The 27,581-nt window shown below is 39.9% G+C and overlaps 1 protein-coding gene and 1 pseudogene across 3 annotated transcripts in view; both read right to left on the bottom strand.

The window, feature by feature from the left end:
• PPP3CA (protein phosphatase 3 catalytic subunit alpha) overlaps positions 1–27,581 on the bottom strand; it is a 311,266-nt gene that overhangs the window by 117,014 nt on the left and 166,671 nt on the right. The gene's annotated exons all lie outside the window — the stretch shown is intronic.
• LOC114202704 (U4 spliceosomal RNA) lies at positions 17,606–17,780 on the bottom strand (annotated as a pseudogene).

Genomic DNA, 27,581 nt, shown 5'->3' with positions numbered 1-27,581 from the left:
GCAAGGTTTGAAAGGTTTATGAAGGAGAACAGGAGATAGGTGGGTAAGGGAAACTGGGGGAGGCCTGGAACCAGCTTCTTCAATAAGGCCTTTGAATTGATTTCTATAACTAATGGTGAGTCACTGCAGGTTTTTAAACTGGAGATGAGGAATGCAAAATGGTATTTTAGCAAAATTAATCTAACAGAATTTAAAAAAATGAATTAGAAGAGAAAGAGGCAAAATAGACAGGACGTGCCATCGCCCCTTGGCAATCACAGATTTAACATCCACAATTTCAGCTTTTCCCAAGCGATCTGCAGATGTTCTCATTTCTAATTTTTCTAGGGCACGGAGTTATGAGGTCGATTTGTAAAAGCAGGTAGTTAGCTGGCACTGTATTTCTGCTTCTCCTTCTTTGAGATTTTGGGTTTCTCCCCCCTCAGTCAGAGTCCTGTATTCAGTCTATCTCACTGATGAAATACCTTTCTTTATGCAAATGTGCCTCCAGGAAACTGCAACAGGTGTAGAAAAAAGCAGTGAGCTCCAGCAATGAGCTTGGGGATTGAACTGTGCAAGCTCTAGACATTTCATCCCTGCGGGAAGGTCAAAGCATTTTGTACTTGTCACAGTCCAGATACCGTGTCAGGAAGAAGGCAACAGAAGTGGTCAAGGAGAAAGAGTGGCCAGAAGGCATCAGAAAGAAACAGCAGGACTTAGTGGCAGCCTACAGAGGGGAATGAGGCTAAGAAGAAAGCAAGATGGGCTCTCCGGTTTCAAGCCTAGGAGACAGGGAGCATGTTGGTGCCTTGAGTAGAAATAAATGCTAGAGGGAACCTAGCACCCAGGAAAACGTGACAGGTGTCTGTGCACACTGAGTAAAGATCTCAAAGGCTGATTTAAGTAACCTCTTGTCTGGAAGAAGGGAAGCAACTTGGATAATTACAGGGTTCACTGAAACCTATCCTGGAGGACGTGAAATTTATTCCACATTCTCTTCTCCTGGTCCTTTAATGTCATTAATTTGGGGCACTGTCATTACTTGATTTTTCAAATCAAAATTGTACATAGTTCTACCTCTTAGTTCAGAAAACATGTATGAATCTTAAACAATTCCTTCTCAGGCCCCCAAACTCCCAAGTTTTTATGAATAATTTCCAGACAGTTCTATTTTCAATCAGTATCTAAGAGCTACAAGTGCCTAAACTTGAACTTCTGGGCTGGGCATTTAAATAATGATACTGATATACATTATCATGGAGGGAGAATGGCCACTGAGTTAAGTTTTTGTCTTTGTTTTGCAGGAAAAGCTTCAGGGTGACAAACATTCTGTGAAACAATTAAAGCTAGATATATACCAAGAAGGGGAAGGAAAAAGAAAAAAAAAGCACCACCAGAAACCTGGTTAATTGCTGAGAATTCCAACTGAGAGAATTATTCACAATGACAAAGAGTCATTCAGTCAGTGTCCCCTGGCTGGCTCCCAGTGTATCACCAGCCTCATCTACATTCCCCACAGGAAGCAGCAGCAGCGCTAGGGAAGATCAGCAGTGAACAGAGAATGTGTTATGTGGAAATAGTTATTTCAGATGCATCACAAATGGGAGCCTGGTGAGAAGAGAAAAGAACACTTTAAAAACACTTTAAAAAGCCCTACTTAAGACTAGAGTGTTTTTGTTTTGTTTTGTTTTTTCATTTTTGAAAAGTTTGGAGGTTCAAATGAAAAATGCGTGTTGAAAGCTATGGTGCATTAAAGGGGCTCACCTCTCATTTTCAATATTTGGGGCTCTGGGCCTCTGCACCATATCATAATTAAAGAAGATGTCTGGGGAGAAATCACGACAGTAGTTAAAACAAGTGGTCACATGACAGGTCAAGATTCTCTGGGCTCCAGTGACTTCACCTGCCACTTCTACTGTGATTTCCTTTAGTTAAGTGCTCAATAAATAATCTCTGAACGAAGCAGTCAACTGTAAGAGTCACTAGTTACATCCTGGAAGAAGTGGGGGAAGAAAGAAAAGAAAGGAGGAAAGGAGGAAGGGAGGGCGGGAAAGAAGGGAGTAAAGAAGGAAAATGAAAACAAGAAAAAAAGAAAAGGAAATAGAGAATGGCAAATGTTTGCGTTAACATGTGCAGGTGGAAATAAGGATAGTAGTGCTTATAAAGACCCGGTTCTGCAGCTTCATATTGGCTGTCCTTTTTGTACTCTCTGCTCCAGACATCAGCTAGTACAATGAAAGCTGAAGATTTCAGGGGACGTCCACAAGATGGCGGTGAGGGGAGAGTCCCAAACTCATCTCCTCCCACAAACACACCAAATCTAAGGCTTCGGATGGATCATGTCCCTCTGACATATATCAGAAAACCACAGGAGCTGTTCTCCCTAACAAAGGAGAAAAAAACCACATTGAGATGGGTAAGAGAGACAGAGACATGATCATGTCCCAAGCCCCACCCGTGGCACGGTGACACATAATAGGGAAGAAGCTACCAGTTCCAGCACTTCTCCTGGAGTAGCAAGGAGTTGGTGACCCACATTGGGCACCTCCCCTCCTGGGATCTGCCTGGGAGAGAAGAGCCCCTGAAATGTCTGGCTTAAAAAACCAACTGGGTTGAAGTCCAAGGAACACCTGGTGCTATAGGACGCTGAAATTCCCCTTTTGGAGGGCTCATGTGTAGTCTCACTCACCCTGAGACCCAGTAAAAAAAAAAAAAAAAAAAGCAGTTTGAAAGGTTCCTAGACTATATATGAAAGAGATACATTTGCTAATGAAAGTATCTGCTGGAAGGGCAGGGGGCAACTGAAACTCTCCCTGGAGTCAGAAATGCTGGCTTTTTGTGCACGTTCCACCTTCCCTGGTAGCACAGATGGGAGAGCTGAGATGCGGCACCCTGCCCAGCCTTGCTAAGACAAGCAGGGGCAAGTGGTCATAGCACTATCTCACTGTCTTGCTGAAGCTGGAGAGTACCGGTGGTTACAGCACTCCCCTGCTTCCCGAATGGGGGCAGGTGAGTGAATGGTCACGGCATTCTCCTGCTCCCAGACTAAAGCTGGTGTGCATGCACAGACAAGGCACTCTCATGATGCATTCTTGAAGCCTGTGGGCACACTTTCCCATCACCTTTCTGAAGCTGGTAAAGCATGTCCTTAACCTCTATATACTCCATTCTCTAGCTAAAGCCAGCAATCCACACAGGGCATGCTCCTTGATCACTTGGCCCTCCTGACCAAGGAGTGGAAGATCCCGAGCACCATGTGGGAATGTAACAATCCGAAAGACAGTTCTCGGCAGACCAACCCCATGCACCTCCCCCCTCCCGCCCCTCTGCCAGCACTGCGACAGCAGACCAGAACAGAACTCCAAACTTCTGTGAAAAAGACCTATTTACTTTGCCTGGAGCTTCAAACTGAGGGACAGGCTTTAGGTCTCCCATACATCTAGAGGCTAAGGAGGTGTTCCCAGGGAATGTAAGCAGCAAGACACCATCCTTGCACATTCCTTTGGCCTCATGCACAAGATCTCCCCAAAAGGAGCTTATACCCTCAACTGGAGCCCCAGTTCTTGCAACTTTTGTCCAAGCGACACCTCCAGACCTGGTTTGGAAGCCAGCAAGGATTACAAATGCAGCCCCACAGGATTATATATTTGCATACTTTAAAAGCTGCTGCCTGAGGGTCTGGCTTCCAATCAGTCTGAAACTAGGTGCTGAATGAGATTCCTCCATTTGCAACACTGACAGGTCTCTGCACACCCTCAACAATGGCAATGTATCAAGAATAAATCAGGCAGTTTAGACAATCACAAAGGTTCAAGAGACCAACCAAGAGCTAGGGCAAGGTTAAAAGAAAAGATTCATCACCTACACAAAGCCACTCCTTCAAGACTGGGAGAGGTAGCTATTTTGCCTAATACATAGAAACAAACACAGAAAGTCAAGCAACATGAGGAAACAGAGAGGTATGTTCCAACTGGAAAAATAAGACAAAACTTCAGCAAAGTTCAAAGTAAGGGTCATAAAGATGTTCACAGAATTCAGGAGAAGAATGGATGAACACAGTGAGAACTTCAACAAAGAGACAGACAATACAAGAAAGTACCAAACAGAAGTCACAGAGCTGACGAATGCAATAACTGAACTGAAAAAATACACTAGAGGGGTTCAACAGCAATGGCATGAAGTAGAAGAATGGATCAGTGATGTAGGAACTCAAAGCAACAGAACTCGCCCAGACAAAGCAGCCAAAAGAGAAAAAGAATTTATTAAATGAACATAACTTAAGGGACCTATGGAACAACATCGAGCAGAAGAACATCCACATTATAGGGGTCCCAGAAGGAGAAGAGAGGAGAAAAGGGTAGAAAACTGATTTGCAGAAATGATGGCTGAAAACTTCCCTAACCTAGTGAAAGAAAAAGATATCTAGGTCAAAGAAGCAGAGCGTTCCAAAGAAGATAAACCCAAAGAGAGCCACACCAAGACATATTATAATTAAAATGTCAAAAGTTAAAGATACAAAGAGAAGCTTAAAAGCAATACGAAAGAAAACCAAATTGTTAGGTACAAAGAAAACCCCATAAGACTACTGGCTGATTTCTCAGCAGAAACTTTGCAGACTAGAAGAGAATGCAATGATATATTAAGGTGCCAAAAGGAACAAAAAATCTGATCAAGAATACTTTTGCCAGAAAGGTTATCATTCAGAATTGAAGAAGAAACTGTTTTACAGACAAGCAAAAGCTAAAAAAGTTCGTCACTACTAAACTGAACCAACAAGAACTGTTAAAAACACTTCTTTAAGCAGAAAAGGTACTAATTAATAACAAGAAAATATACAAAAGTAAAAATTTCATTGGAAAAGATAAATATACAGTAAAGGCAGTGGGTTAATCATTTATAAAGCTACTAAAAGGTTAAAGGACAAAAGTAGTAAAATTAACTAAAATTACGATAATTAGTTAAGACATACATAAAATGAGATGTAAAATGTGACATCAAAAACATAAAACATGTGGAGGCATGTGGAGTTTTGGAATGCCTTCAAATTTAAGTTGCTATCTACTTAAAATATACCATTATATACATAGGATGATATTTGTAAACCTCACAGTCATCTGTGAGGTTCACATAAAACAAAAACTTAGAGTAGAAACACAAGAGAAAATGAAGGGAATAAAACATAAAACAAAAACTTAGAGTACAAACACAAGAAAAAGTGAAAGGAATCTAAATTTAGCACTGAAGAAAGATTTATGCACCCACTGTAGGAACAACATAAAGCAAACATTAACAGACCTAAAGGAAGAAACTGACAGCAATGCAATAATAGTGACTTTAACATGCCACTTACATCAAGGATAGATCACGAAGACAGAAAATCAATAAGGTAACATCAGCCTTAAATGTCACATTAGACCAAATGAACATAATAGATGTATACAGAGGGAGGGAGGGTAAAGAAAGATTACAGGCCAATATCCCTTATGAACACAGATGCAAAAATCTTCAAGAAAACATTTACAAATTGAATTCAACAGTACAGTAAAACGATCATACATCATGATCAAGAGGGATCTATTCCAAGAAGGTAAGGATGGCTCAACAACCACAATCAATACGATCAATGTGATATGCCACATTGACAAATTAAAGATAAAAATCATATGATCATTTTAATAGATGCTTAAAAAGCACTTGACAAAATTCAATATCCATTTATGACAAAAACTCTCAATTAAATGGGTAGAGAAGGAACATACCTCAACATGATAAAGGATATATAAAACAAAGCCACAGTTAATATCATACTCAATGGTGAAAAGCTCATTTTCATCTAATATCAGGAATAAGATAAGAATGCTCACTCTCCCCACTTTTATTCAACATAGTAGTGGAAGTGCTAGCCACTGTAATTAGGCAAGGAAAAGAAATAAAAAGACATCAAAATTGGAAAGGAAGAAGCAAAACTGTGACTATTTGCAGATGACACGATACTGTATGTGGAAAATCCTAAAGATTCCACCAAAAAACTCTTAGAACAAATAAATGAATCCAGTAAAGTTGCAGGATACAAAAATAATAATACAAAATTCTGTTGCACGTCTGTACACTAAAACTAAACTATAAGAAAGAGAAATCAAGAGAACAATCCCATTAATAATTGCATCAAAAAGAATAAAATACCTAAGAATAATTTTAACCAAGGAGGTAAAAAAACAGTACACTGAAAACTATAAGATATTGATGAAAGAAATTGAAGATAGAAATAAATGAAAAGATATTCTGTTTTCATGGATCAAAAGAATTCATATTGTTAAAATGTCATACTACCCAAAGCAATCTACAGAACCTATGCAATTGCTATGAAGATTCTGATGACATTTTTTACAGACCTACAAGAAATAATTCTCAAATTTGAATAGTCAAAACAATCTTGAGAAAGAACAAAGCCAGAGCTATCACCCTCCCTGGTTTCAAACTATACTACAAAGCTATAGCAACCAAAACAATACGGTACTGGCATAAAAATAGATACATAGGTCAATAAAACAGAATAGAGAGACCCCAAATAAACCCACGCATATACAGTCAATTAATTTATAACAAAAGAGGCAAGAATACACAATGAGAAAACGGTCTCTTCCATAAGTGGTGTTGAGAAAACTGGACAGCTACATGCCAAAGAATGAAACCAGACCACTATCTTATACCATATATAAAACTGAACTCAAAATAGATTAAAAACTTGAACTGAAGACCTAAAACCATAAAACTCCCAGAAGAAAACATAGGAAATAAGCTCCTTGACATTGGTCTTAGTGATGTATTTTTGCATCTGACTCCAAAGGCAAGGGAAATAGAGCAAAAATAAATGGGACTACATCAAATTAAAAAACTTCTGCCCAGTGAAGGAAACCACTGACAAAACAAAAAGGCAAACTATTGAATGGGAGAAGATTTTGCAAATCATATTTTCAATAAGGAGCTAATACTCAAAATATATAAGGAACTCATACCTATCAAAAACAAACCAAAAAAAAAAAAAATCCAATTAAAACATGGGCAGAGAATGTGAATAAACATATTTCCAAAGAAGACATACAGATGGCCGACAGGGCCATGAAAAGATGCTCAATCATCAAGGAAATACAAATCAAAACCATAATGAGATATCACCTCACACCTATCAGAATGGCTATTAACAAAATGAGACAAAAATAACAAGTGTTGGTGAGGACATGGAGAAAAGTGAACCCTTGTGCACTGTTGGTGGGAATGTAAATTGGTGAAGCCACTATGGAAAATGGTATGGAGGTTTCACAAAAAAATTAAAAATAGAACTACCATATGATCCAGCAATCCACTATTGGGTATCTATTGGGGAAAAAAACAAAAACTCAGTTTAAAAAGATATGGGCAACCCTATGTCCATTGCAGCATTATTTATAATAGTCAATATATGGAAATAACCTAAGTGTTCCTTGATAAATGAATAAAGATGTGTTTTATATATACACAATGGAATACTACCCAGTCATATAAAAGAATGAAATTTTGCCATCTGCAGCAATATTGATGGACCTTGAGCATGTTATGCTAAGTGACATAAGTCAAAGACTGTAAGACTTCACATATATAAAATCCAAAAAAACAGAACAAACAAAACAAGACCCAGATTCATCGCTACAGAGAAGAAACTGGTGGTTGTCAGAGAGGACAGGCGGTTGGGGTGGACAAAATAGGTGAAGGGGATCAAGAAATATAAACTTCCAGGTATAAAATAAATTAGTCATAGAGATGTAATATACTGCATGGGGAATATAATTAATAATACTATATCAACTTTGTATGGTGACAGATGGTAATTAATATTGGACTTTATTGTGGTGATCATTTTGCAATGTATACAAATGTCAAATCACTGTGTTGTACACCTAAAAGTAATATAATATTGGGTTCAATTATACCCAATAAAATAAAAATAAATAGCAAAACCTGTTGCTCTCTAAATAAATTGCAATTTACTAAACATAGTAAAAGTTTTGTTACTCAAATGTTTGAGGCAATGGAGAAAGCAAGTTAGTTAAAGCATTTTTTTGGCTAAAAGTTATTTCACATCTAGTAATATTTGCTAAGTACTTTAATCAGTATGATCCATTCTATTTAATCTTCATGCTGTTCATAAGACTCCATTTTATGAATGAGAAAAACTAAGGCTCAATATGGTTAAGAAATTTAAACCATGAGAGTAAAAGCTGGTTTGGCTCATTTAACCCTAAGGAAGGTATTAACTCCATAATGTCAATGAGGAAACGAAGGCACAGAGAGTTTTAGGTAACTGGTCCAGACTCCTAAGGCTAGAAAGTCATACAGCAGACTGACATATGGACTAGTCCTGCCAGTTTGGCCCCTGAGACCCATGGATTAGCTCATGAGGAGAGGGAAAACTGGAGCTAGAATATAGGCATCCTGATTCAGGAGTCAGCGTTCTTCCCACTCACCACACTGACCTAAGTAAGTACCCGGTGGTTTCCTTCCTCTCTCCTTCTCGCCCACATCACACACTGACCTACCCCTCCCACCCAGGATAAGCACTCGGGACTGCCCTAGATTTTATCCAGATCTACATTAAATCAGAAGAGATCAGGGATTTTACAGTAATTCAACCCTTCCACTCAAAAGAGACAGGCTTAGTTTACGATAGGCTTTTTAGCAGAAGTTGGCTTTTTTGTGTTTTGTTTGTTTGTTTGTTTAGAGTCAGTGAGTGGGACTGACCTTTCTAATGTCAACAGAAAGACAGTTTTCTTTATTAATGGTCAATAATGGTTTAAATGAACAGCTGCATTTTTACTAAGTAAAATGGATTCAAAAAACCTCACAATGCCCCTAGCCTTAAAATTATTCCTACACTCTGTGCTGTATTGTCACCAGTTTAAAAATGCACAGAACAAAACTTCATCTTATTGTAGGACTGCATAATTCCAGAAATAAATCTTTCAAAAATATACGTTTATGGATGTAGGGCTAATTTTAAAATAGGTATCAACCAGGACTGCCTTTTTCTGCATTGCTCCAGATACCTGAAATATATACATCAAAACTGTCTATACACTGTAATGGGGCCACTGCTAGGGGTGGTATTATTCTTAGAGTTATAAAAATTGGAGCTATCTACAAAATATCCTGTCTGGTTCTTATTGACAATAGCCTAATAGAAATAAATACTCATGTATGAATCATTACAAAAATCATGACAGGACGACATGTGACAACTACCTTCGGAGAGTGGTAAAAAAAAGGAAAAAACATAAACTAGGAAGTAGAATAGAAAAGTATGGTTGGTGCATGCCTGCTGCCTTCCACACTCTATTTTGAACTGCTATGGCACATATAATTTAATGGTGTGGTAAGTATAAACCTATACAGCAATCGCAATGATGAAGTGGCCAACAAAATTCAGAAGTACCTGTATTTATTTCTTCATGGAAAACCCACTGGCAAAGACCACGAGTAGTAAATACTTCTAATCCTTACAAACAAGGTTTGGTTCATTTTAGACAAATAATTTACTCTTTCTGCACCAACTTTTTTGTTTTTTAAAGTTCTCTCCCCACCTCCCTAGCGCACATACATTTATTGAGGTATAACTGCCAAATAAAATTATTTTATTTGGTACCCAAATTTAAGTGGTACCCAAATTTTTCATTTCAAGAAGCAGAAGAATGGTCAACATGACTTCTTTAGTCTCCTTCAAAGTTAAGCATCATCGCCCTGGTCGAAAAATAGTATCCCCCAACTTACATATAAATGAAGAGTCCAATTATGTTAAATGCAAACAGAAATCTCACTATGACTATGGTGAATTTTTTTAGAAGCAAAATATGCCTTGCAAGATGATTATTACCTTTCCTGTTTGTTTCTGAAAAGCCAGGTTTTCCTTTTGGGTTGCTTAAAATAGACACATCAACCCTCTCAGGCTGCAAACGCCTTTAAACTAATCTGTTGCAGAAAAAGACGGTAGCTGCCGCACCTGTTTTTGATTTTCATAAATCAATAGACATCTCTGCTTTTTGTATATCCAAAGGTTATCTATTCTTTAAAAATATGTTTAGAAGCAGAAAAAAAACATATGTGCGTGAGTGAAAGTATCCAAATAGATAACAAGGGACAGGTTTCAGGAATATAGAGAAAAATGAGCTCAGGAAATTTAGATAGGCTACCATCAAGAGCAAATGTGAATCCTTGCTGAAGTTCAAAATAATGACTCAGATTTCAAGAATTTCTTTTTCCCTCTTACCAAAAGAAATGTAATCTTTTTATTGATTATTTGAACACACCCCTTACCCCCGCCCCACAATCACAATGAATTCAATCACCCATGAGTCTTTTCACTAGGTGCTATAATATGGTATAATACATTATACATTTTCTCAGGCTATAATTTGGTATTTAATGAAACCAAACAGATTGCCTTAGTGTTGCTATGGGAACATTTATCAGAGGGAAAGGGGCTGGCAGTAAGCGATCTGCTGCCAAATGAGAAAGAATTCATTAGCTCTAGAAGACTGGCAGTCTCAAGAATCATTTAAATATAGACATTAAGGAAAAATGTTCAGTTGGCAATTTGGTTACACAATCCTAAAATCTCTTTTAACACATAAAGGTGAGAGCTGTTCAGATCCTGCGATGGTTGATAAAGGGATTCTGAACACATTCAACTACAGTTGAAGATTTCTGAAGAATCTAGGAAAAGGGACAGATGGAGCTGGTTTGTAAGAGAAAACTCAATTCCTCCCAAAAGAACAGGGAAGTCAGTGTCTTCACCAGCACACCATAATAGGAGTGGCTCTGAGGCAGGCAAGCCGATATCTTTTTTCCCAGGCGGAAGTCTATAAATGACTTGGCTATCCATGCATTCTGTAGGAAAATTCTACCTTTCCAGTCCATACTCCTTAAAAACAACAAAAACAAAAATAAACAACCCCCCCCACCAAAATACAGCAGTTAGCTGAACAACTGATTGCTATTCCTTTGATGGTTTGTAGAAAATAAATGGGATTCCTTCCTCAGCTCCTGAAAATCAATTGTAGTCAATCAATCCACCCAAATGCGTGGCATTCTCTGGCACACACGCATGCACACAGCTATATATACAGTTTATCAAACCTTGTACCTGGGATTAAAACTCCTCTCTAGCAAATGTGACTCTTCCCTCTCTCCCTGTGAAAATTTCCACTTAGCTCTCACTTCTTCCTTTTGCAAATGGGCACACCTTTGACAAACTGTTTGTCAGTCAGTATTCATACCACCCCCTTCTGCACTGTCCCCAGATGCCAGGGGCTGGAAGCCTGAGAGCTATGCTTCTCCTACTCCCCTGCCATTTGGGTTCTGGATAAGGCTTACACTCTGCCAGGGAGATACACTCATGTGATGTGCAAAAGTGAGGAGAAGTAGAAGTAATCCTTAGCCCAACACCTGACACGGTGACTGACTGTGGGCTTTGGCAAGTGCTTTTTAGCGACTGGCAGTTCCATGTTCTACTACGGGTCGCCAGCCTAGGGGGAGGTGGGGTGGTTAGAGCTTTGTGGGGGTCTTCCTCCATTTGTGAATGGCAGCCATAGTTTCCTGGACACTTGTTCATAGTTTGCAGTGCAAGGAACAACAACAGCAAAAACCCTCTGACACTCTCCCCCTTCCAACAATTTGGTAGCACTTCATTCTTTATTTTAAATTCTTCTTTGGTTTGAAGTATCTGCCCTGAATCTGTCTCCCAAGAAAAACTAGTGATTTGGATCTATCAAACTTGTGGGGTGTTTTTAGTCCACAAATCGAGGTTGTGGAGTTTTCGGAGAGACTTCACAAAAGCACGGGACAGAAGCATGTGTGGATCCTGAAATTGTTGGGCAAAGGCTTTAAAGAAGACACATCATTATTCTCTCATCCTTTCTTATCCCCACCCTTTAGACAAGACTTAACAGACCTTCTGGAAAAGGGGTGTCCATTCTTCCTCTTCTGCTCCCCCACCCTCTCCCTTGCTATGCCCTGCGTTTGCGAGAGGCCTGGGCTAGGTTGTGGAAGCACAGCACCAGGCTCTCGGATCCGCACCATGCTCTCCATCCTCTTTTCTTCCGCCTTCTGGTCTATCTCTGGGTCAGAATACTATAACTCAATGATTCTGGCTGAATTTAGGAGTGGAGATAGGTAAAGCAGATCTCTCACTGTTTTTAAGTCTCCTTTAAGGGATCAGGAAAGAATTCTCCATCTGGCTCAGCCTAGCACTTCAGGTGCTATACCGAGGATCAGAGCTAAAGGCTTAGCTAGGAGCTACTTACTATAATAAATAGATTTCTCTCATGTTCTCAGGTAAAAGTTGGTAGGTGATTGATTGTAATTCCCCATCTAGGCCATCATTCTATGTAGAAATGTCCACTGAAACTCATGTTGACACAGTTGGGACAAAATACTGATTAAAAAGTTGTTCTTTTTATATGTAGCACATTATATGATTTCATTTAAATCCAGGGTTAATAAATATTCCAGTTTCAGTTTTACCAAAACAAACACATTAAATACAAGCAAAATAACTTAGGATTTATTTTTGGTGACAAATTGCCTAAGGACAGTAGTAGAAGACTCAGTAATCAGGTAAACTATTCCCCAGTTTACTCTCTCTGTGTAGGGCATACTTGCCTCCTTGCTCTTGCTTGAACACTCGGGCACATTTCTGCCGGAGAGTCATGGTCTAGGCGTTCACTCTAGAAAGAGCCCTTCTTCCTCAGACCTGCTGGGCCACATCTCCACTTACGTCAAGTCTGATCAAATCCCAGCTTCTCACTGGGGCCCACCCTGACCACCCTACTTAACAGTGCCACCTACTCTCACCCTGGTACTCCTTTATCCTCCACTCTATTTTTCCTATTTCTGTGGTGCTTATCACTTTATAATTTACTCATCGATACTTTATTGCATTTATTGTTTACATTTTGTCTCCTACTGATAAGATGGTCAGGAACTCTGAGAGGGTTACACATCCTGTTCCTTAGTCCACATTTCTCTTTGCATCAGGGCAAAATCGTTCTCATAAACAGCTCAGATTTTGGATTCAACAACATGAAATAATGCCATTTGTTAATACAGAATAAGTAACTATTCTCTACACAAACAGAAAAATATTTAGAACATCAGTTTATTACTTATACAGTCTTCTGAACATGCAGAAACATGAACCCAACAACAAGCTTTAATGTGCCCCATACAGGTTCTTATCCTTTTAGCCAGTCAGATATCATTCTTAACTTTTTAAAATCTGATATTAAACCCTTTGCTCCCGGGGCGCCTGGGTGGCTCAGTCGGTAAGCGTCTGCCTTCGGCTCAGGTCATGGCCCCGGGGTCCCGGGATTGAGCCCCGCGTCGGGCTCCCTGCTCCTCCCTCTCCCACTGCCCCTGCTTGTGTTCCCGCTCTCGCTGTGTGTCTCTCTCTCTCTCTCTCTGTCAAATAAACAAATAAAATCTTTAAAAAAAAATTTAAACCCTTTGCTCCTTTTACTTTACCCCAGATTAAGAAGAAAACTACTCAAACATCTGACACTGCTTCCATCTTTGATATCTATTCTAGGCTCCCCAAGTAGAACACAACTTACTTGTGTACATCAACAAAATTTATCTAATCTCGGGATTACCAGCCATAAACAAGCACATAGCAGTCCTTTATGAGAGAGTGGGCATCTTAAAATTGAAATAAAAGGAACTTATCAAGGTACACTACTGAGATATACTCAAATTGGCATAAGCTTTGTTGATAGTGACAACCAGACCATAGACACATAAAAATTTCTACATGACAGTAACAACAAAATGATTTTTAAGTTAAATAAGACTCACCTCCCCTGGTTAATTAAGACAAAGGCAGATGGATGTATAATGATGGAATGAGCAATGGTAGAAGACTGCAGACTTGATAAATCAGTTAAGTAAAATTTTAAGACTTAAGGGAGCGCTAAGGATACAAATGGGTAGAAGCTGGAACACACAGTCCGTTTCGTAGATTAAAAAAAAAAAATGAACTTGAATTTGCACACACGTTCTGACTTCAAAGTGTTTTAGGATGTGGTGTATGCAACAACCACTGTGACAACTGCACAAGGTACTCCCAGGCAAAGAAACTCTCCCTACAGGCAATCAAACACCAACATAGTTTCTTCCAGCTCAGTCAAGTTTCATCAGTTAGGTTTCCTTTCACCTTAACCAGTTGTTACCTCAGCTTTTCTGAACTACGCCATCCAGTGGTGTCTCATAACCCATTTTCGTGCCAAAACCACGGACAGTTGGTCTGCTAGAGCAGTACAGTGCACCGTTTCTCCCAACCCAACAAAGTAGATTTCCAGCATGCAAAATTCAGTCTCGATACAGACATTCCATGTTTATTTGTGTCAGCCAATTCCTTTTGCTTCTTAACGCTACTTTTCTCTGAATGCTCTCCCTCCTCCAGAGAAGAGCTAAAAAAGAAAAAGAAAAGAACATTCCCAGAATTCAGTTGCTCAGTGCCTAAGTCATATTTGCAAGTGGCACGTGAATGGCACGCCACGTGTCACGCCCTGCCACTAGGAGTCTCCATGGGGCAGTTTATTTCTGTGGAGACTATCTTCTGTTATGTTGTATTTTCATATGGGCTGTTGCCTTCTATTAAGCCAATCATCTGGAAGTACCTAGCCTGTCATTTAAAAGATGGATTAAAAAAAAAAAAAGATGGATAAAAAAGATCTTACCTCTAAGGATTCCTAAGCAACATTAATAATATGAACCCATTTACTGACTGCTGTTTACATTTTGCATTTCCTTAGGGCACATTAAGCCATTTGAGAGCCTGCGACACCATGTCCAAGCCAAAGCACTATGACTTACTGGCCCTGTACTGTTGATATTAATGAGACCTAGATTATTAGAGAACAATAAGACAATTTAAAAAACTGAAATAAAACCCATGGCCAGTCTCTCACTTTTCCCTGCCTCTCCTTTTTAATTATACCTGCAATTGAACATTTTACCCGAATTCAGGAAAAAATTAGGCAAAGAATGATTTGCCTTAAGTCAAACTCCAAAATCCTATGCTTTCAACTGAATATGTTATTTAGAGTTTCATTAATTGAAGGAAGTGGGACAAATAATGAAGGATGTTTATGTAGGAGAAATAACTTGTTAGGCTCTCTGGGTGGCCATTTATGTGATAGACTGTGAAGACTGTGAAGACTGTGAAGCCACAGTGTTTACTGGACAATAGAGATGGTGATTCCTGCCATCACCATAGTGGCTCTTGGTTAAGGTAACTAAAGATCAAATTGCTTCTGGATGCACATAGAGCAGCATGTTTTGGGGCATAAATCTCAGCCGCATGGTTCTAAGATGAACAATATTGTTCAGCTACAGCTGTAGTATAAAACATCTAAAAAGGGCTTAGCAAATATGCAAATCATCATTAATTGACTGAACAAGTATTTACCAAGTGCCAAATAGATTCCAGATACTGTTCTACACACTGAGAACAGAGCAATGGGAAAAATAAATATTACTGCTTTCCGTGAGCTTACATTCTAGTGAGAAAGATAATAAATAAAAAGACTGAGCTACAAAGTGTGTCATTGGATGCTAGGTGCAATAGAAGAAAATAAAATAGGAGTGCATGACAGCAAGTACCTGAGAAGTAGTGGGGGGGGGTGGAGGAGAGGACCACCAGTTTCTATAATGTGGTGAGGGAAGTCCTTGCTGAGGTGAAGGTGACTTTTGAGCCAAGACACAGAGGAGGTGAAGACTATATAGACCTATGGGTGATCAGCTCTCCAGCAAGTACAGAGCATGCGTGAGGAAGAGAAAGGAGGCCAGTGTGGTTGAGGTCAATGAAGGAGAGTGGAGGGAGCAGGAGATGTAATTACAGAGAAATACGAACAGATGTGGGGGAGAACTCAGAGCCTGTAAGGCCTTAACGATGAAGGCAAGCACTCGTCCTCTTCTGCAGTTGGGAAGGGAAGCCACTTGAGGGATTGAGCAGAAGTGTAGTATAATCCTACCTACGTTTCACCAGGATCATACTGACAGCTGGGTGGAGGACATGGGGACAAGAGAGACGAGAGAGGAGCCGGGGAGCACTTCCATATAGGCCCCTGCAACAATCCAGGCGAGGAAGCCCAGGCCTGGGCAGAGGCAGTGGGGATAAGATGTGCACAAATTTGGGGCACACTTTAAAGGCAGAGCTATAAGGATTTTCATAGAGAATCCACATGGGATGTGAAAGAAAGAGAGACATCAAGGGCACAGTTGCTGTGTACCATGAGAAAGGACAGTAGAAAGAGCAGATTTAAGAGGGAAGGGCAGGGGCATGGTTCTGGACATGTTTAGATTCAAGATGTCTCTTGCGCAGACAAATGGAGGTAAGCAGGTACTGAGAAATGGGAGCCTGGACTCAAAGGAAGGGACAGGGCCAGAGATGCAGAGGTGCAGATATTTAGGAAGCATCAGACTGAGGATGGTTTTGAAAGCAAGAGAGCAGACAAGATGTCCAAAGAGAGTGTACATAAAGAGAAGCAGTCCAAGGACTAAACCCTAGGACACTCTAAGAGGCGGAAGAAGCACCAAGGAGACAAAGAAAAGTGGCTAGAGCTAAGGAAGAAACAGGAGCGTGTGGGATCCTCAAAACCAAGTGAAGAAAGTATTGGAAGGGAGAGAGAATGTCAACTTGCCATAGGGTCCAATGAGAGAAGGACTAAAATTTGGATGACGGCAAAAAATATGTTCAAGTACTGGAAAACCGAGTCTTATCTGTAAGACCACAGATACCACTCCTCAGAAATTGATTTTTACGAGCTATGTCATCCTATCTGCATGTCTAGCAAGTAAAATTGTTTAATACAGCATTAGATATTTACAAGTCTTCTGTATTTGCTGTATTTGCTTATAACAGAAACAATCATCCATTTACCAAATCTACTACCTTAGCCTGATAAGGCAATGATGAACCCTGGGAACTAATTCTTGATAATTCTATTTTCCCCCTTTACACTTATTTGCTGGGTGATTGATAACATGCATTAAATGAAACAATGTAGACTTCAAGAAAAACTGCAAACAGGAAATTGCGATACTGACTTTTCCACAAGGATTAAGTAATTACGATAAGGAACCACAGATAAGCAGCTAAGCAATTATAGCTAGACATGAAGGTCAACAACCAGGCTTCACGGAAGATGAAACTGAGTGTCTGGTATGATATGGTCATGTATAGGCAACGTAGGAAACTGAATATTTTACCTAGATCCTAATAGAGCTGTTGGGTGAAATTTATCATTCATACTTTCTACATGATTTAGCACTGTGCCTAGAGAGGGTGCTCAATAAGCGGTGAAGAGAAGAATGAACGGAGTTCAGGCTGGAGCTACTACACAGGACCATGCAGGTTGTGCCCTACAGTACTGCAGGGGGCGCTGTTCATCAGCTGCCAAGTCATGACAGACACACCTGCCCAACCACACGCGGCAGCCCTAGGGAGCATCCATCAGCCTTAGACTTTCATACTGAAGTTGAAAAGCAATCATGGTCATGGCACACATATGCTAAATATCCTTTGAGATCAATATAAACTGAAAACAGGCTTACAAAGATATTGTCCATGTACGAAGAGACAGTTACCTAATGCCTATATATGGATTTGATGATTTTTACCTTGCTATATGTGAATATCATCTGTTTTCAATTAGCAATAATCGCGCCTTGGATAAACCTCATTGGCTACGATACTGCCACTGCGCAAAGCCGAATATCATCTGTTTTCAGCGTTTGATTATAAACTGCTAGAAAGTAGGATTGATCATGCAAATGCTATATACCAGATGCAGGAAACACCATTTTCAATGCTGACTCTCATATGTGATGACTTTGCAACACTAAAGAAATCCATAAAAAGCACCTTTAGGAAATGTTGATTCAGAAACCATTTAAAAGCCATGTTTACAAGTCACACTAGTGATTTTTATCCTCTTAAATTTGGGGAGTCATTGTTGATTCTGAAGAGAAAAAGACTGTTCACTTTACAGGGAGAGCCATGTGGCATGTTTTAAATTGAGGCAGTGTATTAGAAGGCAGGCCCAAACTGTTTGGCTTATTTCCCACATTTGTGTAATTTTCCTTGTAAAATCCAGAATTTATTTTCTATCATTTTCTTACCTGCATCATCCTCATCACAGCCCAATTAAGAGCCATAACACAGTATACCCCCGAGATACCTTAAATTAACCACAGACAAAAATTTACGATTTCTGGATTACTGACTGAAATCACAAAAGAATAGTGACCTTAAAACAAATCACACAAAATCTCAGTTATTTAAAGCCTCGAGACATTATTTTCCCCTTGATTATATAAAGCTACATAGAAAAATGGAAAAATATATCCTCCTACTTCTTATTGAAAATCACTCATGGAGATCAAAAGCCAGAACCCACTGCAAAGTACCTGAGATGTTCAGCTTTAATCTCCCTGACCCTCAGCGCTGTAATTCTTCCTGATAGTTGTCAAACTGCAGTTAACCACGCAACAAACACAGAACATTAGCCAGAATTTAATAACAAAAGCAATAAATATTTTATTTGTTAATTCAAGTAATTAAATAGAAGCTAGCTAATTGGAAAGGAGCTAAAATCTGAGAAAGAGCACCAGGGGGTGAGGTGAGAGGTGTAAGAAGAATGAGAATTTTATATTTGCCAAAAATGTCCACCATGCTCGAATCAACCTCACACCTAGCAGCTCTGTCTCTGCACCTTTCTTAGATTTATCTATACCAGGACTTTATTCAGAAAATTATATAATAATCAATATATATTTCATTTACACTTACTAGAAAATCCTGTCTGATGGCACCTGGGTGGCCCAGTCAGTTAAGCATCCGACTCTTGGTTTTGGCTCAGGTTGGAAACTCAGGTCGTGGGATTGAACCCCGCATTGGGCTCCATGCTCAGCGCAGAGTCTCCTTAGACTCTCTCTGCCCCCACCAGAAAGAAAGAAAGAAAGGAAGGAAGGAAGGAAGGAAGAAACGAAGGAAGGAAGGAAGGAAGGAAGGAAGGAAGGAAGGATCTTAGAATCTTGAAAGAAAGAAAGAAAAGAAAAGAAAAAAAGGAAAATCCTGACCCCAGCCTATAATTTATCCTTCTTATCTCTTTCAAACATCTTTAAGGCTTTAAAGTGTACTCAATTCATTTCAGCTCTTATTTATTGAGCATCTACTATATGCCAATACATCAGTACATTAGTGACATGGACAAAAATTCCTATTTCCCAGGAGTTCACATTCTAGGCTCGTCAAACTTATTTGGGCAATTGATAAATTATTTTGGTATTTTGAAAAAGTATTAAAATTAAAGGCCATTTGGAAAAAAGAATAACTAGTGTCTACAGGAATTCTTAGTTATCTCTTTTGTTTACCAATCACATTTTTCAATACTCACACAAGGACAGGTGCACAAAGCAAAGTCCTTGGGTGGCTGTCCGGAGTTAACACTCCTGCTCCGCCATGTGTGTAATCTTTCTGTGTCATTTTAAAATGATCAGTTTTTACCTTGGGGTGTGAATCAGGGTCATCTGTGAAGCTTTTGAAGTCCAGAGCTATATGTAGACTTACTGAATAAGAATATCCTACAACAGGGCTGAATATGTGTATTCTTTAAAGCCTTACAGTTGGTTCTGATGCCAACTATATAACAATCCTTTTAGCAAACTCTTAGAAGGTTAAAGGCAGGAGTGAACGCTATGGATAAAAGAATTTCCTGAAAAGTTCTACGACATGATAATAGTAGTAATAATAATAATGATAGCTAAAGCTTTGCACTTAGTGTTTGTCTTGCGCACTTCGAAATTATTTCTTGATATTCCTTCATTCAGCCCTTACGATAACTATGATTATTTCTATTCTGCAGGGACCTGGAACATGGGGAGGCTGAGTAACTTGGGTAAGGTCCCAAAGCTTTGTAAGCAGCAGGACTGGGTTCTGAACCTGGCATGGTGGCACAAAGTGCCTGTGCTCAGTTGCCACTCTGTGGAATTTATTCTAACTATTCTAACTATTATAATTTATTCCAACTATTCATCTATTTACTAATTCGTTTAGTAAATGAATTAGGTGCAGGTTTAAGAGAGACAGATGTGTCTCTTTTTCCTCCATAACTTTGGCACAAATATAAACAACTGTATAATTTCTGCAATACCCATTTCTGCTAGGATATAAGGATCACATGAAAATAAACATGTTTCTCATTTACCATGGCACCCCCCCATATTTAGCATAGTGCTTGATGCACGGCAGCACTCCATAAATATCTGTTGACCGACTGCATGAAAGAATGACAGATGTGCATTTTCCACTAGAGGAGTCATACTTGCACACACACTTAACTCAGAATATTAATAATGCTAGGGGTGCCTGGGTGGCTCAGTCACTGAGTGTCTGCCTTTGGCTCAGGTCATGATCCCAGGGTCTGGGATCGAGCCCCACATCGGGCTTCCTGCTCGGCGGGAAGCCTGCTTCTCCCTCTCCCACTCCCCCTGCTTGTGCTCCTGCTCTTGCTGTCTCTCTCTCTGTCAAATAAATAAATTAAAAAATCTTTAAAAAAAAAAAGAGTATTAATAATGCTCTACCCAAGCATCAGAAGAGAACAGCGGGAGACAAGAAGGGAGAGAGTAAAACCCACCACATCCAGAAGACTACTTGATTCTCACAATAAGCCCAGGAGCTAGGCAGCAGAGGTTTTATCAGCTGTATTTTGGAGGCAAAAGTACTCAACGAGAATGTGCCTGGTCATTCATGCTGTATTTCCCAAACTTGAACCGTGGACTCAGAGATGTGTGTTCAAATCCCATTTCTGACACTCCTATCTGTGGCTTTAGGCAAGATGCTTAACACCCTTGAGCTTTGGCTCTCTCATTTATAAAGAGAGGTATATACTGATTTTGCCTTCTATTCACAGGTTCCAAACACTTAGAACAGTGCCTGCTCTGGAGTTGGCACTAAATTTATTGTTAAATTGCAGTGCCATTAAAGGCCTTAAATATGAAAACACGTGTAAGAGCTCCTAGCATTGTGACTAACACACTGTTCATCACAGTTCCCTGGTGACTAAACAGCCCTACAATGTTATTCCCACTTCCCCTTCCCTTTAAAATCTTTAAAGGGGCCGTCTCCCTTCACCATTTCAGATTCTTTCTAAGCCATGTGACCCCTTCCACAGTGAATCTTAGGAGGATTGGACCCACTTCTGTGAAATCACCTAGTTCACTAATGCAAAGGGGAGCGGATTTAATCTTTAAACCAGGACAGACTCTAACTTACACCAGGAATTCATTTACTTTCTCATTCCCATGAGACATATTAAACATACATCTCTAAGTTCTCCTTCTTTGTAAAAACCATGGCATCACTTTAATCCATTTCATAACGAGCCTATAAAAAAGGTTTACAAAATCGCAGCACTGTTTTATTATCACCATTCAGGTGAAGGAAATCAATTTGCTACATAGCTAACTACACATTAGATTTCTGTGCTGGGGCATCCTTACCTGGACATTTATTTTATTTTTTTAATTTTTTTATTTTTTAAAGATTTTTATTTATTTATTTGTCAGAGAGAGAGAGCACAAGCAGGGGGAGCAGTAGAGGGAGAGGGAGAAGCAGGCTCCTCACTGAGCAAGGAGCCCAATGTGGGACTCGATTCCAGGACCCTGGGATCATGACCTGAGCCGAAGGCAGATGCTTCATGACTGAGCCACCCAGGTGTCCCCTTACCTGGACATTTAAAATCAGCATTCCCAGATCTGTGATTAATCTATATACACCCTGAGCTCCATACACCCACTTTTCGGCTCAGACCCCCCCTCCACCACCATGTCTGCCTCCTTAGTATAGAAGCAGAGCCATCAGGCCAGCACAAGAACATGGCTGAGATGTTGAGGATGGATCCTGGGCCCTGACAGTGGCTTTTCGGGATTAAAGGAACTGAACTTTTCTCTGTTGGGTGTTTTTTGTTTTGTTTTTTTTTTGCAGGGGGTGGAGGGGTGATGGTAGGTGTTATGTGAAAAATGTCCCATAGGCCCAGTTACATCGCAATGAGTAATATATGGATGTGGGGTGGGCAGAGTGTTTATTTAGCCTGTGGTAGGAGGGAGAAGGCAGTGCTTGGATGTATAAGCTTTTGCAAACCCGATGTGCTAAGGGAAAAAAATCCAAATTTTAGCGGGCTTATTTTTTGCAACAGTAAAATGAAACACTAAGTGATTTCCACAGTTATATACAGCTTCAACAGTCTACATTTTTATCAACAGCTGAAAAACAAAAACAACATTGTTATATTTACACCACACACTTATTCTAATGCACCAGGAAAGGCAGTGATGTCAGAATTTATAGAGATACAAATAGAGTTAGAGATATACATACCAAGATGACAACCTTCTACGAGCGTAAGTTTTAAATAACTGTTTGAAGAGGATTTTCATCCGATTTAATTTAACTTAATTTAATTAAGCTTAATTTTAATTTTCCAAAGTAATTTCTGATTTATTAATTAGTTAACTGAATATAGTAATATGAACAACGACCACATCAAGGCATTTGGAAATCACTGAATTGAACAATCTCTAAGTTTTTAAGCTTTTCTGATATTTTATGACTATTAAATACTTATGTTTTCAGCAATAAGGTTGGCTTCTTTCAGCATGACTTGTTTAACATTAACTGTTTTAAAACATGAACCTGGACAGATTTCTTTTCAAGAAAGTGAAGCAACCAAACTATCTGGTGGATTAACTTTTTCCACTAAGATAACACAAAATTAGTTAGGGTTGGGGAATAAATCACCGAAGAGTCAAGTCTTTAGGTGTGTTTGATTTTCTAAAAAGAAACTTAAATATCCTTTGGTATTTATGTATTCTGATAATCTGGCTTAAATCTTTTCTAAAGCATTTTCTTGAATTAAGTACAGCATTTCCTTCCAACAACATGTGAAAACCCTAAGTATTGTAAGAATGACTTTTAGGACGAACATAAAGTCTGCGTGCTCAAATCTAACTATGAGCTTAGACATAATTTGAAGTATGTAAGGGAAGCCAATGGGCGCCAGCTAATGTCTACTTCTTGATCTAAAATAACATCAACAGACAAGCATTCTAAGTCTAGGGAAGAAGAGACCCTCAGCGTGCCAAGAATAGTGGGGTGGGGGGAGGGAACATTGCCTGCCGTCACATTACCATAGCCCATAGCGAGTAGTCACATAGCACTTACTATGTGTCAGGCTGTGCTTGAAGATCTTTACAGATTCTAATTCACTTAATCCCCATAACAATTCTGTGAGCTCCACACTGCAGCACAGTGTACAAAACCCAAACGGCCAGCCACAGAGCTGAGAGGTGACAGGGCCTGGAGGTGATGCAGCTGGGATCTGAATCGGGCACCCTGGCCTGAGAAGGGGTGTTATTTGTGAATTGGGAGTGGAGGGCTAGGGCCAGATTTAAAGCCCTGAAAGATACTGGGAGACATGAAGAAGGTCTAAGAAATCCACAGCGATGGAAGAAACGGAAATGGGAATGCCCTGGAAGCAAAGATTAAAACACAGCCTGAAGACAGGAAATAAAGAATTCTGAGAAGAAGCTGGTCTGAGGCTACCCTTGTTTTTGAAGCTGCGCAAATCAGCAGGGGCCTACAGAGGAGGAAAGCCTTCCTTCTGAGAAATAAAGGGAGCTCTCAAGGTGATAGCTAAAATTGGGATTTAGGAGCCCGTCTGTGGCAGACTCCTGGGAAACCGTAACAACCGATTTTCAGTGAATAAAAGAAGCGACGTCCAGGTAATTCTTGCCCCTTGCCATCTGGCTCATTTTCTCAAGAGAAAACTGACGCACGGGGGTGAGGCGCCTGGCTGCAAGGTTATCCCAGCTGATTACCGAGCAGTCCACCATTCTTCCCACTATACTACTTGAGTTGTTTTTATCCCTAATGTTCCCTCCAGATTTAGTACTTTTTTACGATTCCATTTGCGTATTTGCTAAAGAAGGCGTATTGGAGGAGCCCAAAAGTTGTTCAAGCTGTCTATGGCATGCACACATCGAGTACTTTAATATTCTGCAGCCGTACACAATATTAAAAGATGCATATGCCTGAGTCTGCGCCGAATGCTAGATGAGAAGGAAGAAACTGGGAAGTAATGGTCACTGGTGTATGAAACACTTTCTACTTTCTATTTTCAAATTGCCAGAGCTGGCCAGGAAGAAACCTCAGCAGGAGAGGGGCAAAATGTTGTTTGCTCTTCAGCAAACAGATAGAATGAATGAGGCTGACTCTACCACACCATGGAGTAAGTTTGGGAAACTAAAACATTCTATTTTATTCCATTTTCCACAGGAAACAGAGAATGGAGATCTGTGGTAGACGCCCATTAGCATTATGTGGTCCCCACAAAACCCAACTTTCTCAAGTCTGAAGACATTTAAAGGTAATTATGGGGGAAGATGAGGGAAACATTTCCAGCAGTTAAATAAGGATAGTCATGGAATGGACAAACATCATGCCTCACAGGTCATTACCTGTGCCATGCTGCCAACCATGATGTATGAAGCAGAAGAAAAATCCATGTCAAGGACAAAATGAGAAGGACATTAAGGGCTTACTCTATTTAAAGTTTAGTAGGGAAAAGTGAGTTAATATGTGATCTACAGGCTAGGGTAGAAAAACTCAAATCTACCACTGAAGAATAACTGTTAAAATACACTAAATGTATACAAATGTACATCCAATTCTAATAAAGACAATAGAAATTAAAGGGCAAAAGTAGCACTGAACATGCTGCAGAAGTAAAATTATCAACGTTCTCCATCGTTCTTCAGAAGCAAACAGGTGACAGAACAAAGAAGGGCAGTGGGACACTGAGGAGGGGACAGGGGTTCTGGGCCTGACTCAGCACTACCGAGCAGGAAGTGACATTGCCAGACCAGGGCCCTTGGGTTTCCTGATCCGTGAGGCTGGTAGCTGAAGTGATCTCTAAATCTCTTCCAAAAACAAAATTAAGATGACTGTTCACAGCAGGAAAATAATCACAGGGAAAAAAAATTCACATATTTTTAAAAAGTCAAGAATTTAAAAATAGGGATCGATATGGCCAGCAATCAGATATATGAGCAAATTTTTAACCCTTAGAGGAATAAAGAAAGTGTTCATTAAGTTATTACTTTTAAAATATACAACCACTATAAAAATCCCTCCACCCTTAAAAAAATTAAATAAATAACAACAAAACACAGTAAGAGAGGTCAACATCCAAAAAACCATCAGTAGCTATACGATTAAAGGAGCACTGTCTCTCTACTTACATAACTTCTGGCACCATACCTCTGGGCTTTTCCTCCACACCAACCAATTTCCAGACCCAGGGTCCCACATTTTTGCCACACTTGGTTACAAAGTTGGGAGTTCCCACAACACCCTTCCTCCCACCTCGCTCAATAATTTGCTGGGCACAGACTCAGAGAAACATTTACTTATATTTACTGGTTTATCAGAATGAATATTATAAAAGATACAGATGAACAGCCAGAGGAAGTGGCACATGACAAGGTAAGGAAGGATCCCAAGTGCAGGAGCTTCTGTTCTTGTAGAGTTGGGGTGCACTGCCCTCTTGGCATGTGCTTGTGTCCACAAGCCCAGAAGCTCTCCAAACCCCATAATTCAGACATTTTTTATGGAGGCTTCATCACACAGATACGATAGATTATTACCTCAATCTCCTGTCCCTCTCCCCTCCCTAGAAGATGGGGGTTGAGCTGAAAGTTCCAAGCTTCTAATCATGGCTTGGTCTTTCTGGTGACCCACCCCCACCCTGAAGCCCTCCAGGAGCCCACTCAGAGTTGCCTCATTTGAACAAAAGATGCTCCTATCACCCAGGAAACTCCAAGGTATTTAGCAGGGCTGCGTGAGATGCTCCTCTAACTCCCATGACTCAGGAAGTTTCCATGGGTTTTAGGAGCTCTGTGTCAGAAACCGGGGGCGGGAACCAAATATATATTTCTCATTATGTCATGGTGATATATCAGAATATATTACTTAAAATTCACAAATCCCTCCTTTTTCACAATGTTTTTTTTTTAATATAGCTACCAAAAATCATTCAAATTAAAAAGCAGCCGATTTACTTGTTATTTATATTAGAAAAGCATAAAGAGCATATACTTAAAGAAGAGAAAGTATTTTGGTGAAGGAGCCCTTCTATGTTTTAAAGAAGAAAGAAATGCCACGTGGGGAAGGGCAGGGAAGCTTCAGCTAGAACACAGATGATGTTGCTAATACAGAAGTCATTCTGGATATTGAAGAACTCACAAAAATAAAACCAGTGGTTCTGAAATGGTCAGGAAACCATCATATGGTGGGAAGCAAGATCACACAGTAACAAAAGCTGAGGTTATCTGTTGCTTTGACACAGAGATGTTTTGAAAGGGTGGCAGGAGGAAGTCCTGATAAGGTTAATGAAGTATCTAATCAAGATATTCACTTTGAAGTCCTGTAACATCTATGAAATACACTCATAGAATCAACACTAAAAGGGGCTTTGAGATCACGGCAAATAACCTCATGAATCGCAGGAAGAAATTGTTGTCGGACGGGCACCACCTCCCTGGATTCCTGATTCACAATCTGTACTCTTTCTCACCGCTTCTGGACAATCGTTTTCACCAGTATCATTATTTTTATCTTCCTTTTCCTGTTACGCTCAGAAAAAAAGGTATTCTTTCAGTATAATAATGACAAGAGGATCCTAGACAAAACAACCATCCTTCCACTCGGAACCAAAACAAACGTCAAGTAACTCATCTGTGAGTCAAATGAAAAGGAGAAATCAGGGAATAAGAAAGCACACCAAACAAAACAAGGAAACAGTTTATATAAGTTCTCTGAGTAGAATTTTTGAATTTTCGATCATGAATTATTTTAATGAATTCTGATTCCTACCAAAAGGGCAAACAGGAATTTAGCACTGAATAAATCAGCAAATGTTTGATGTTTCTTTATTTTTTTTTAAGATTTTATTTATTCATTTGAGACAGAGAGAGCACAAGCAGGGGGAGAGGCAGAGGGAGAGGGAGAAACAGACTCCCCACTGAGCAGGGAGCCTGACTTCCGGCTCCATCCCAGGACCTGGAGATCATGACCTGAGCCGAAGGCAGATGCTCAACCAACTGAGCCACCCAGGCGCCCCACGTTTGAAGGTGTGGGAGTCTGAGTGCATATGCATCAATGCTAATGGTAATGACCGATGACTTTCATTCACCGAGATCCTACCACACCTCAGGTATTATGGAGGAACTTTTCTTATGTTGCCTCAAGTTTCACAGCAGTGTAAGGTAAAAATTATTTCAATCATCTGCAAGACGAGTAAAAGGAGAGAGAGGTGTTAGGTAACTTAACTTGTCAGCAGCAGGATTAAAACCTATGTCTGTCTGATTCCAAAGCCAATGATCTTTCCACTAGGCGGCAGAGCCTCATCCTGACAGCACTCCCATCACATACCCCATGCAGAGGTTACTGGGGG

Source organism: Eumetopias jubatus, unplaced genomic scaffold (genome assembly GCF_037043125.1).
Source record: "Eumetopias jubatus isolate StellerSeaLion01/CBP00866 unplaced genomic scaffold, mEumJub1_p1.0 scaffold_2, whole genome shotgun sequence".
NCBI classification, from domain to species: Eukaryota; Metazoa; Chordata; class Mammalia; order Carnivora; family Otariidae; genus Eumetopias; species Eumetopias jubatus.
The sequence above is the reverse complement of the archived record's forward strand: the minus strand, read 5'-3'. Positions and strand labels throughout refer to the sequence as shown.